Here is a 13141-nt window from a genome sequence, read left to right as displayed (position 1 = left end):
AACAGACAAATAGGAAGGAATTATGTGAGTGGGCAAGGGTGGGAAAGGATTGTGCACTGGTGGCAGAGGTGGGTGGGGTAGGGTTAGTGTTAATTGAGATGTTCCAAAAATAGAAGAAATTTAAAATTTATGAAGTGGTGGCTTAAAAAATGGATGATTTTTTATTGGCGAAAAGGGTGTTCCATGGAGACATAGCAACATTCGCAGGCCCCAGTCCCGAGGTAACCAATTGACGACCAGATTTAACCCAACTCAAAAGAAGGGACCCACCACCGAGGCAGCTAATGGAGCTCAACCACATGTCACAGAAGAGGCCAAGTATTGATCGGAGTACATTGTGAGATCTTTGAATAGAATAGGTTGGATAAAGTTGACATTTTGCGCCCCCCAGGAGTCAAACCTGATTTACCCTTGTGGAAAAGACTGTTTTCTCCATGAGGCCACCACGTCGGTGGTGGCTTAAAAAATGGATTTTCCAACTAAATTTGTGAGATACATTTATCTTTATTGATGCACCAAAACAATTGGTGCCAATAATTCCCTTATCTGGATGAGGCTGGAACTGATTAACATAAAGCAGAGGCCAAATAACAATAATAATAGAGAAGAGAAAAGAGACAGCTCACTACTTTGGTCCCCAAATTTCATTTTTAAAAAAAGATGAAAACAACAAAAACAGTTTAAAAGAATATAGCTTTGAGAGTTGTGCATATGGAGAGAGAGAGAGAGAGCTCAAATGTTACAGTCGCCATCGGACTGTAGCATGACATGTTTGTGACCACATTAGGGACCCCATGGCATGTTTGTCTCTCTCTCTTTTACGTGGCCATAAAGTGCTATGGATAATATACTCTCACACACACAGTGTGGTCTTTGTTTTGATTTCATTTTCATAAATTCATATACAACAATTATACTACATGTTACTGCTTACTCTTGTACTGTTTCTGCTTCCATTGATGGAAACATATCATCTCTTCCACATTTATTGTCCTTTGTCATCTCTCTCTGCCCACCATCCTCTCCTCTGGTACTACTATCTACTATCTACTATCTACTACTACTATCATTCCTCATTAATTTATTTAGCGGAACTTGGTGTTCTCTTGTCTCTCCATTTCCTGTTGTGTGTGTGTTGACTGTTGAGCTCTCTTTTAATAGAATCAAATAGTCTCGAGCACCACATGAATAGAGCAATATTACATCTAATTAAAATTTTATTAATAATCTTACTAAAAATATACATGTCTAAATATTATTGGATGTTTAAATGGCTTTGTTTTTTTAACAGCTAATTACATTTGATCTCTTGTATTTTTAGTAAGATTGTTAGTATTTGTAATTATTATTCTAATTAATGAAATCTCGTAAAAAGAGATGAATAAAATGAAATTAATTAAAAGTTGGGAAAGTTGATGCAAATGAGTTATGAATCATCATATTAGTTAAGCCGGAAGACTTAAGCTAACATGTGGCATGATCATGCTACTATCTTCTCACATACCAATTTTCCAAAAACAGAATATGCTAAGTAGTTATATTTGTTGGAAACCATGTGGTAAATACACATGGTGTGACCTCGTGATACACATGGCATGACCTAATCTTGAAGGTCACATGGTACACATGATCCATCCACACATGATCTAACCATAAGGGACATATGATCTTGGAAACCACGAGGGACACATGGCCTTGAGCATGTGGTACACAGTGTGGCCTAATCACATGGTACACATGATTTGTCATTTATGCCTATATAAGGGTTCATACTCAACATTGTGTAAAAACACCAAAAATAGTAAGTTCTCTCTCTATTCATCTATCTTGAGGCTACCATCTTAAAAGCCTAAGAATTTGAAGTGTGGATAAATATTGAGAAACTCTAGTAGCTTCTCAATCGACAAGGAGTTTTCTAGACGAGGCTCGTAATTCAATTATCCGATCCAAACCGTTTCCGTATCAAGTAATATGATTACCCGTATATTCTTCCTTCAATATTCCTTTGTAATCCATAAAGCAAGAGTAATGTTATAACTAATGTTATACAAGTAAATAAATAAATAAAACTACAAATTTAGTCTATAAAGTGATATGTTAGTTAAGTTCGTTCTATCATTTATTTTTAGTGGATTCATTTCAAAATATCAATAATTTGTTACTACACATCACATTAATATACTCTTTCCGTCTCATTTTGATAGTCCCTTTTGAAAATTTTAATTTTTTTAAGAGACGTGTAAATATTGTATTTGAATTCAAATTTTAAAGCACTTATTATAATAATGCCCTTCTCTTTTCAATTTTTAATATATTTCTAATCATTTAAAACGGATAGTTTTAACATTTTGAGACATCCTAAAATTTCCAAAAAAAAAAAAAGAGACCAACAAATTGGGACAGTGGGAGTAACATTTTCCAACAAATAAAACTTATAGTGTAATTATAAGCATGTTATGTAAAAACAGTTTGAACCATTTTACAATCTCTACGAAAGGAAACTTTATGATGTGGGCACTAAGAAAACACCGTGATTTCTCAAGGTTAAGTTTGGATATAGACACTAAATATTAATTTAGTGGATGAAGTACTCTCTTATCAATTTTGATGTTAGCATTTGATTCTCACTACTGCGTGATGCAAGTTCTAATTTCCTTATTTTTTCTCATTCTAATTATATGTATATATATATATATATTTTATATTCTCTTTTGAACCACTAGCCTAATTAAAGGCAGCATCAATGAGGGCTAGCAAGATCTTTGTGGTACCTTGGGAATATAGTGTCTTCTCCCTCTTTATATTATCACCACACTTTTTCTCACTTTCTATCCATTATCCACTCATATATATATGGAGGATATGAATTAACTGAAAGCAACACTGGATATTCTAAATCTCCATACTTTTTTGGTTAGGCTATGTTTGAATTAAAAATTTACATAGAATTGTGGAGAAAAAGGAAAAGATAAAATTTGAGAAAAAAAAATTAATTTGTATTTCATTCACATTTCGTTAACCTTTTATTTTCTCTCCACATATCCCTATCTAAATTTTAAATCCAAACACAACTTTAAATTCGATGCAAATATATTAATTCTAGGAAGATCAATGAGACTTTGTTTTGTTTACCATTGTATATGGGCACATCTCAAGCTAGAGAATATCATTCAAGCTCATTTGAATCTCTTCTTCATCTTTTTATCTATCTCAATTGAACTGTAGTTACATATACTTTTCTTTATAATTATGGCTGTACTTGTTTGACATAGAAAAGACTAAGAAAAAACTAAATGGAACTACTTTCACTCACTTCTTCAGCTTTTTACACATAGTGGACCTTACTTATATCTGTTTTCTTTTTTCTTCTTCTTTCTTTTCATGCAAGAAAGCACATCACTCAAATTTGCTTTCCATATTGTTAATTTATTGAACAAGGCTATAGTTGGACAACTTTTTCTTTCATTCACTAGTTAAGGAAAAAATAAATAAATAAAATTTTACTTCAAGATAATTAGGGATAGATTATGTTTACGTTTTAATCCGTTAAAAAGTTCCTTGTCAGTTAAAGTTCTTTCAGATTTTAAAAGCATAAGAATTTTTTTTTTTTTTTTACTTGAATGGTAAAAAATAACTTTAGAATCTTAAAAACCCTAGATACTGTAACACCGCCTGGGTTACCTGTGCACGTTAACAGTTCGGACTCTCGATTTTTTCGATCTAATCTCATGAGTGCAATGTGAAACATAAATGAGAGTTCAGATTTGGAAACTTTTATAAAAAAAATCATTTTATTACAAATTCTTTTGCTAGAAATGGACTGCGTCATCAGATCTCAGAGTCGCCATGTAATGTTTTGAAAAAATTAGAAAACCCGTGACTTGTGCCAAGGCCACTGTTTGTTGTAACCAAGGATGCTTGGCTTGGAACCTCAAGTATGAAGGGGCAAGGTCACTAATTGAGTACCCCGCCCACTCGATCAAAAGATCGGCTTCCACTAAGCCATGATATGAATTTTATTTACTTTATATGTCCATATTTCAATTATTTAATAAATCTTAAAATTTATTATGTGAAGCAAATAACAAATATAGAATGTCTCGTTCATCTTGAAACAATTTGATTTCATTATTTCGAAAATGTTTTGAATAGTGCAATCATGAAAATCAATTTATTGCAAATTAAATAACAACCTTCACCCACCAGCATGCATAGAATTATATCAAATAAGCAACTAGCTATATGGTAGTATGCTAAACATAGTAGAAAAACATACACAAGTGGGATGCTAAAACACAGAAACTTACATATTTACTGGCGTCCTGCAAATAGGCACAAAAAAAAATTAGTAAACATGCATGATCCTATATACAAGATCTTAAAGAAATTGACTCATAAAATTTAACTAAATATCCGGCTTCTATTATATAACATGTGAATCATCTCAAGACATGAGGTAGCGCAAAAAATTACATAATAATCAATCGAACCCATAAACGTAAATTTAGCAGGATCTTAAGGCATGAAACATTGATGCAAAGCAGGGATATAATGACAAAACAATATAAGAGGCATATATACAAATATGGAAAGCAAGTAAAAGAACAGGATAGAAAGAAGCGAGAGTGAGGAATTATTACATCACTTTGAATATTATAAATCTAAATAAGAAAGGAGTTGAATAAAAATATTACAACAAAATTAAATCCTCACAAACTCTCTCTAACTGAAATAAAAAACAATGAAACAATAGCTTCAGGGGGGCTTGGAGACCATCAGAGACTGTTCTATTTGACACTGGGAGGCTGCTAGGTTCTATCCAAGAGAAAGTGGCTGGCCGGCCAAAAGATGAGCCGACCGGCCAATCAAGCTAGGCCAAAACTCTATTTTGTTTCAAACACTAGAAAAATAAACGAAAAATATGCAAGTGGCTCAACTAACCACTTCCAGATAGCATACAACATGTTTGTAACATGAAATTGAAGTAATTGAAGTAAGAAAAACAATATAAGAAAGAAAATGCAAAAAAAATACAAGAAAATGAAAAGTGTGCTAAATTCACCTTCCAAGGAAAAGATTTGATTTCTAAACTTCATTTTGATCACCCTTAAGTTTAGAAAGTGTGTTCTTAATTCTTAGTTTGAAAATTCGAAATTCTTGCTAAAATGATGTTTTTGGGTGGTTTAACAGTATGTGTGGGGGAGGGGGAGGGGGAGTTATACAACTCTATGTTTTTTTTCTTTCTTTTGATAACACTCACCCTCTTTTGAATAAAAGCTCTTGAATTTTACTATAACAAGATTTATGTGATGGTTTTGATATATGAAAACTTGGTATATTAGTGTATGGCAAATGGAAGTGTTTTGGCTTAAAACTTAAGACAACTCTCTTTCTCTCTCTATATCTCTTCTCTCAATTGATTCCTCTCTTTCTAACAATCTGATCACCTTCATATAAGCAATGCAAAAATGCTTAGTGGAAAAGATGGTTGGGGACAAGGTTGAAAACAAGGGCCATGAGATGACAAAGGCCAAGGACTTTGTTGAAGAGGCCATCTCCCTTGACAATGAAAGATGAGTAGATACACACACTGTAAGGCTCAATGGAGCAAGTCGGGGGAGACAAGGTGGAAGACATAGATGATGGGATGACAAGGATGATTGGATTGGATGCTCCTTTTGGGGTAATAGACAAATACTCTTTTGACAATGGAGGCCAAATGAAGATAATAGAGGGTGAACAGGTGTGTATCAATACACCAACATATCAAGAAAGATCCGAAATAGCATGTTCCACACACTTCTAAGAAAAATTCTGCCGAAACTACCCTTTTTTGGAAAAATTAACTGGCTGGCCAATTTCTTGGCTGGCCGGCCAAAATCTTGGTTGGTTGGCCAATTTAATTGTCTGGCTAGCCAAAAAGTTAGCTGACCGGCCAATTGATTGGCCGGTGGGCCAAAAAGTTGACCATAGCTTGACTAGTTTGCGCGAAACAGGATTTTTTGACAAAATTATCATCTTGTCCTCCTATTTTAACACTGTTCTTTGCTCAATTTCCTGAGAAAATGTTTCATTTTAATGTTTAAAAATGAACCTCGGAACACTACGAAAATATTTGGAATGAAGCGAAGAAATAAAGTTTCGAAAGAGAGTTTTGAACGAGACTTAAGTCGTAAGGACGATCAAAATGAGGTGTCTACAATTGTCATTCTTTGACAGAACTTGAAGTCATCTCTGGACGTGAGTGAATGTCAAAGCCCGAAGACAACCCTTTTGACAAGGTCGTAACACTTGGAAAAACAAACAAAATGCGAATATAATTGGTTGAACCCAAAGGTTCCTACGTATCCCTATGTAAGGAATCAAACCAGCGTAGTTTAAGGGTAAGATGCAAATAATATATTCAAAATACATATGAAAACTGGACTTAGATGCTTCACGAAGCCAGGTTTTTTTTTCCCTTGAAAATTCATTATGTACAATGCAGCATAACAAGGGATACAATCCAAACACACTCACATAAGAGAAGAAAATGTAACCGATGAATAGTTTGAACCTACAACCCAAAACGGGGGAAGTATTAACTGAAGATGGTTTGAACTGACAACCCAAAAATGGATAGTATCGTCATCCCAAAAAGGGGCTAGCATTAACCAATGAAAAGGTTGTAATTAAATGTTGATGCGAATAGATTGTAGTTAAGTGATGCAATAGTGGTAGTTGTAACCATACAAATGATATGCTAATGCAAATGATATGCTAATGCAATTGAAAGTTGAATTCTTTTTCTTTTCTTTTGAACGCGCGTGATTTATGCAATGCAAGATGTAATATATGTTGAGGCAAGCCTCATGCAAATCAAGTAAACAAAGGGATACAATCCAAATACACTAACATAAGAGGAAAAAAGAATGTTTTAATCAAACAGCGAGACCTAGACTGTGCCTCGATACGAAATAAAGGATTGATTTCAATCAGATAAAAGAGAAATCGGTATTAACCCATATACAATGCCTAGATCATACCTCAATACAAAATAGGGCGATAGTTTTCAACTGGGTGAAAGAGAAGAGATGATAGATGGATTGTAACCATGCATGATAGATGTAATAAATAGTGCAAGTGTGATGACAAATGAAAAAACATGAAGGGGTAATGTGAGACATACAATATGCAATGTAATGAATGCACAACAAAAAGAAAAGGGATGCACAACAGATGAGTATACCCAAAAAAATGAATAAATAAATAAATTGTTGCTTTCAAAAAAATTTCTTTTTTATTTTATTTGTTTGGTTGTTTTTTGAAAATTTACATATATATATATATATATACGGACACAAATAATATACAAAATACGTACTACATACATACGCATAGAAAAAATATGTACATACAAACTATATACATATGTGGATACATACATATACACATATACGAACGCATATGGACATACAGATACATATACATACAAACACATAGACACATACAGGTACATATACGGTATACATATATACATATTATACACATATCTCTCTCTCTCTCTCTCTCTCTCTCTCTCTCTCTGCCTCTTTTGTCTTTGTCGAGTGTTGTGTCTGGTGTGTGATTTCAACAATTACGGTGTGCCTAACCAACAGCAGTTGGACCGGTCTCGTTTGTCAAATTTCCTTGACAATCCCTCTTCTCTTGGCCTATTTTCCTTCTCCATTCTCTTCTTAAATCGAGGCCTACAAGAGAACAAAGCAGAAAGTTGCAAACTCTCTCTAACGTTACTCTGCCAATTCTCTCTTTAGCGGCATTACTCTCTTCTGACATGGCCTCTTCTTGCCATTCTCTCACTCTCTTCCCTGACATTAACGATTCCTTAGTCAAGATTACCAGCTCCTCTGAGCCATGATAGAGTGCCCCTGCCCCTACCCCTGTTCTCAGCTTTCTTGTATTGTCAATCGAGCAACTGATGGTAGCGCAGTTAGATATCAATGCCAACCACTATACATTAAAGTCTTGTGTAGAGACTGTGACCGCGGTCTCCGATTTTTCCCACTAGCTGCAAGGTAGAACGAGTGAAGTACATCAATTAAATGTCCAACTCTCCTTGCTCCAGCGTATGTACAAGGATGCTAAAGAATAGATTAGCAATTTGAAGAAGTAAAACAAAGAGCTGAAACAATAGGCGACCTTTGCGGCCCAATTCTGAGGTCTTTCATATTCCTCATTTGATGGCCGGCGAGGAGTAATTTCTTTCAGAAACTTTGCCAATGTTGAGGCAAAGTCTTCAAGGGCTTCCCGAGAGTGAAGATGTGGAGAGGCAGCTAATGGTAAAGTCGAGCAACGAAGTTGTTTGTCAGTTAGTAATCATCGCTGTTGAGCTGCTACCAAAAATTAAGAAAAAGTCCCTCTCTATTTGTTTTTTGTATTTTCAATTTTTCTTTTGTTTTTTTCTTTTTCCCTTTTTTTTTCTTTTTTGTTTTGTTTTTGTTTTTGTTTTTTTTTTTTTTTTTTTTTTTTTTTTTTTTGCTTAAGAAAGAGCACCATTGCTTCAGATTTCTCTTGTTTTTTAAATCTCTTTTCTTTTTCTTATAATGCTGATCGGGGCTTCACCCTAAAGTATAATAAAATGAGTTCTATTTTTTTGCACATCATGGCGTGAATGGCATAACATTTGAGCATGAAAGCATTTTTCTTTTGAATTTGAATCTAAGAATGGTTGACTCTTAATGAATTCTGAATTGGATATTGAGCCCTCAACTGACCAGAAATCAAAGAACAACTCAATGAAAGAAAAACAAAGCAAAAGTAATCCAAACACACCTATTCACACTTGCTGGAATGAAAGACACTCAAAACTAAACTCTAAAAAGACAAACCATTGAGCCTACACAAATTCTACAGTTTTCCATTCTGGAATGATATCAAAATTGGCCGATAGGCTGATTTATTATCCAACCACTGAAAAATTGACAAGCAGACTGATTCATTAATCGGCCAGCTGAATGAACTAATGAATTAACTGAAAAATTAGCTAGCTGGCTAAACAAGTGGCTAGCTGGCTAAAACAATCAAGAAGCACAACTGGAATCAACTAAAAACTTGGACAACCAACTAAATAGTTAGTCGGCCAGCTGAAACATGCAAGAGACTCGAGAGTGTGGGGAGAAGACAGAATTCCTGACTCGACTATGCCCCTAGTTCATTGTTTTCACTTTTTTTCTCTTTTGTTTTCTAAAAAACTTTTGATCAACATAAGAGTTAGATTAGCATGCTTTTTCCAATCTCTGATTTCAAAACCATGTAAGTCAAGCTGTGAGAACTAAAAATTTTCCTTTTTAGGTCGAAAAAATGGTCTGGGTTTTGCAAAAATGAAATAATTTTTGAGAAAATCAATTAACTTCATTAAAAATCATCAAAACCTATTTTCGCAAATGGTCATTACCCGTCCAACATGAAATCAACCCTAAAGATGTACAATCTCAAAATCAAATAACCTGAGCATGATACACTACATTGCCACTTGATCTATCTCGCAACGGAACCTTCCATGAAAAAGAGATAGGACAATTGAACTGAATAAAGATAACCCAATTGAATATGGATAGGATAGCCGAGTTAAATGCCAATCAAACATGAACGAGACAAGAAAATTGAAAATGGTTGGGGCCAAACTTCAAGATGAAACTACCTATGTATCCCAAAGATAGGAATCAGACCTTACATAGTTCCCGGGTGAAGTCTTACTCAGGTATTTTCATTCTTCTTTTGCACTCTAACTTTTGCCAAAGCTGCCCTTCCGGGCTTTCGACCTTGTGAGCTTTCTTTTATTCATTCATTTTTCTTTTTCTATTTTTTTCAATTTTCATGTTTTTCATTTTTTTTTTTCATTTTTGCATTTTTTTGCTCTAATTTTTGCCTGGGTCGCCCTTTTGGGTTTTCGGCCCAGCGATCCTCTCAAGGATAGTACTTTTTTCCAACTTGTCTATGTTGATTGGTTGTAAGAATTCTAAGCCATCCAAATCCATGAGAACAACTGCTACTCTTAACAAAATAAATTTGATAATGTAGGGACTCTGAACTTGCCCCTATGGTCGTTGATAGGAGTTCGATTTTACTTCAGCACTAAATCTTCTACTCTTAGATTCTAGGATTTGGCAATCCTGCGTTGATACCTTATCCTTAGCATTTGCCCCTGGTGGGCGTTGGTCAATTTCCAAAATGTCATGATACCAAGGATTTTCATTTTTAACTTCTTATATTGCCGCTATTATCTGCTCTGTAAGGATCAGACACATCTTGACCTCGATCGATATATCCACCATTGAAGCTAGGATTGCCAAAGAGTCGACAAACCAATTGTTCGTTCTGACTAGGTAGGTGACTAAGCTTGAATCCCCGATCACATCCAACCTTTTTTGCCCCTAGTTCTAGGGTTGCTTTCAATCTGGCTATCCAAACCTTATATTATGGTTGATTGTTGAACACTCTAAATCAATGTTTGAAAGCTAGGGAGGCTGAGTCCCAAGGTCCAGAGAGATCCTATGTTGTAATATCTCAGGATCAATTCCAGGCATATCTTCGTAGGACCACGCAAAAACATTTTATTGAAATCTTTTAATAAAATGACTAGTCACTCGTGCTTCTTTGAAGATAATGTAAAACCAATCTGGACCAAGCTCGGATCCTTCTTACTACCCACATTAACAAAAATGATCTCATCCATGAAGGGCTTAACACACCTCTCTTCCTCTCAGTCGATCAAATCTTTCAAATCCCGAGGAATTCATTTTTATTCGTTTTTATCAAAGTTTTGAAGAAGTTTTTAATTTTTTTTTTTTTTTTTTTTTGGTGAATGCAATGATTTACAGGCACAGAGAAGTAGGTGAAAATTATTGCATTTTCATTCAAAACTTCTAGCTCAATGGTTGAAACAGACTTTAAAGGAAAAGAAAAGACAGACACAAAATGACAACGATGTCTGGGCTATCAGCCCTGAAATCACCAGACTCTAACTAAACATCAAATTTAGAAAGTAAAATAAAATCATTCTCAAATTGCTAAATACAGCACGTGCCATCCACCACGTCTGGAATGAAATGTGTGCAATCAGCAGGTGGTCCATCCCCAACCACAGAAATGATCACAATATCCCCTAAGTTTATTGGTCTTGCGCTAGTTTCAATATCCCCAATGTCAGACCAGAACTTCTTCATTGCTTCTTTGCTTCTTGATCAATCCATGGCTTAAGAAACCCATAAAGAGGGAAGTGCATGCCTGTGAGACTATTTTACATAATGCCCAATTCTAGCTCCAAATCATCTGCCACCATAGGGTGTTAGGGTTTTGGCTGGAATCAAGGTCCATATATCATGAATAAACCAACGCTCTCTGGAATAAGCACCTTGGGCTTGGGTGAAGGGGAAGGTGTGATGTATATGCTGGGGTTGAAGGTGGATGACAGTGCATGGATTAGGTTGAGGTTGAGAAGGAGTGGTATTCTATCATGAGGTGGCAATGGGTTTGTCGTGACATTGGCTTTTGAGGTAAAGCTATTGTTTTGTTGTCAATGAGATCTTGAATCTCATGACGAAAGCAATAGCAACGATCAGTGTCATATTCTAGTTGTTGGTGGAAGGCAAAGTGTTTGGCAAGGTCATGTTTGGCTGGGAGTGGATCGAGAAGTGGTCAAGGATCAAGAGGTTTGAGATACCCTCTTTCTATCAAGATCCTCATGGCTTTGGTAAGGGACATATAGAGAGAGGTAAATGCTCTAGTTGAGGTTTGTGCTGGGTTGGCGGAGGGAGTGGTTGTTTTGGCAGCGGTGACAATGTTGATTTGTGAGGGTATGGCATTGGTTGTTGTGCTACTACTAAAAGTAGCACTGGAACTATGAGTGAATATCTTTCTCATGGGCTCATTTCCTTTCATAATGATCCCTTGTTTGATAGCATCCTCAATTTGAACCCTAATCTCATAGAGGTCCTTGAAGTTGAAGAGGGAAAGAACTATCATCTTCTGCAATAATCTTCCATGTAGATTTTCAACCACTATACAGACTTGATCTTTTTCCAAAGTTCGGCTTGTCATCATGGATATTTTTTCCCTCCACTTGGTGATGAATTCCATGAAGCTCTCATTGGGCTATTGTCGGGTCGCCTCCAGTTCCTGAGTGGATATTTTGATCTAAGTATTATAGGAGTACTAGGTGACAAAAGCCTTAGCTAATTCTTTCCAACTCTGTTTTCTTGAGTCCTCTTGCTTGGCATACCAGATGGCAGCCACTCCTAACACAGTTCTTCCGAACAAGGAGAGCTTTTGAGCCCGAGATAGGCCCATGGGCTTCAGAATGTCTGACAAAAAGCGAATATGAACCATAGGATCACCAATCCCATCAAATCTATCCACATGTAGCATTTTGAACCGCTCAGGCGACCTTACAGTTATGTCCGTAAACCCATCCTCGATGTTTGAAACAGAGTTGATCCCTTCTGATTTCTTGAACATTTTCTCTAATTTGGATATTTTTAGCATAACTGTGTCAATTTTACCAATATCCGTAAGAAAATGTCCTCCTATTGCTTATGTAGGAAACCTAAGATCTTCTTGTAGATTAGGTTCATACAATTCTTCAACTGGCGGAGCTGGGTCCAAAACTAGATGATCCACTGGAGGTGGATGAGATGTGGATGCCCCAGATGGATGTTGCAATTCGGCAAGAGCCTCGCGATTGGCAGCAACCTTGTTGGTAATAGCATTCATGCTTCGTTGAAGGGATAACAACATGTTTTCTATATCTACCAGAGGTTAGTCAATTACTGTTAGAGGTTGGTCCGTCATTACTGGAGGTGGGTCCGTCACTACTAGAAGTGGGTCCATCACTACCGGAGGTTGGTCCATCACCATTGGAAGTGGGTCTATCACCATTGAAGGTTGGTCCATCACCACTAAAGGTGGATCCATCACCGATCCTAGAAATTCCGACTGGCAAGGTTCTAACAATGAGGTTTTAATCTTCCTCCTTGTAACTGGTGGCAAAGAATCTAACACTGGCTGTCCTTGAACCAAATCTACGGTTCTACTAAGTCTACCAGCGCGAGTCCACAAAACTTGGGGGATATTACACCGTTCTGAAGCTATAGTGCTACGACTA

Source organism: Camellia sinensis, chromosome 6, assembly GCF_055761805.1.
Source record: "Camellia sinensis isolate YWXY chromosome 6, ASM5576180v1, whole genome shotgun sequence".
NCBI classification, from domain to species: domain Eukaryota; kingdom Viridiplantae; phylum Streptophyta; class Magnoliopsida; order Ericales; family Theaceae; genus Camellia; species Camellia sinensis.
Note: the sequence above shows the minus strand (reverse complement) of the source record.